This window comes from Arachis duranensis, chromosome 8 (assembly GCF_000817695.3).
Source record: "Arachis duranensis cultivar V14167 chromosome 8, aradu.V14167.gnm2.J7QH, whole genome shotgun sequence".
NCBI lineage: Eukaryota > Viridiplantae > Streptophyta > Magnoliopsida > Fabales > Fabaceae > Arachis > Arachis duranensis.
Window position 1 is genome coordinate 11,694,827 of NC_029779.3, and position 1,017 is coordinate 11,695,843.

General features: G+C 34.6%; 1 pseudogene; it reads left to right on the top strand.

Moving 5' to 3' along the window:
• The first annotated feature begins 271 nt into the window (after positions 1-271).
• The window catches only part of LOC107460748 (uncharacterized), a 9,120-nt pseudogene continuing 8,374 nt past the window's right edge, over positions 272-1,017 (top strand).

Consider the following 1,017-nt stretch of genomic DNA (forward strand, 5'->3'; position numbering starts at 1 on the left):
ATATCTATATGTTAATTATTTTTATGAAATGAAAAAAAAATTATTTAAAATTCGACCCCTCCATACTAAACTTTCTGGATCCATCCCTAATTGAAATTTGTCTAACTCAATTTATAATTTTTGTGAATTAAAGTGAATCAACCCATGAATTACAACATACTTTGATAATTTTAAATATAGTTTATAACAATATCAAATAATAGTTATAATTTTAATCTAATCTCCAGGTATATGGTTAGTTAGAAAAACACTCATATCACTGGGGCGAGGCATGGCTGATTGGAAGAAAAAGTTAGTTGTAGAACGGTACGAGTGTTCGTGAGAAAGTGATTAGTGTGGTTGCAATGTTAGTGTGTGTGGCTTTTGAAGCAAACCATGCAGTGTGTTATAGCTACCACTATTACCTTTGTCATAGTCACACAGTGTGTGGTTAGTAGGGTGACAATATATATTCTATTTGCGGGTATCCAATTCGACTTCACTCAGACGGGTAGGGTTGTCCACCCGATTCACAGCAGGTAGGATAGGGTGTGGGTAGGGTTTTTATGCGGGTCGGATAGAGTGCGGGTTGAGCCTCAACTCTATCCGACCAACCAGCACCTTATATTTGTATATGTTATATACTTATATAAAAATATGTTTTAAGTGAATGTTGAACCAAATACCTCTCACTAAATGCAAAAGATCCTTAATCATTAAAAGAAGATTATTAATTGATAAGTTAATAAACTTTTTTTACATAAAAGTCACTTCTATTTTAAATTATCATCAAGTAATATAATAATGTTCTATCTTTTTTGTAACCCGCGGGTAAGATCGGGTACCTGCAGGTTAAAAGCGGATAGAGTTAGGGTTGAGATATTCTTAACCCGCGGATAAAGTAGGGTTGAGTTTATATAAAAATTTCAATCCGTAGGTAGGGTTAGGGTTGGTTCCAAACCCTACCGTACCCTACCTATTGCCACCCCTAGTGATTAGTTAGAAGAAATGAAAAACACGCACCAAACGAAATTCGAT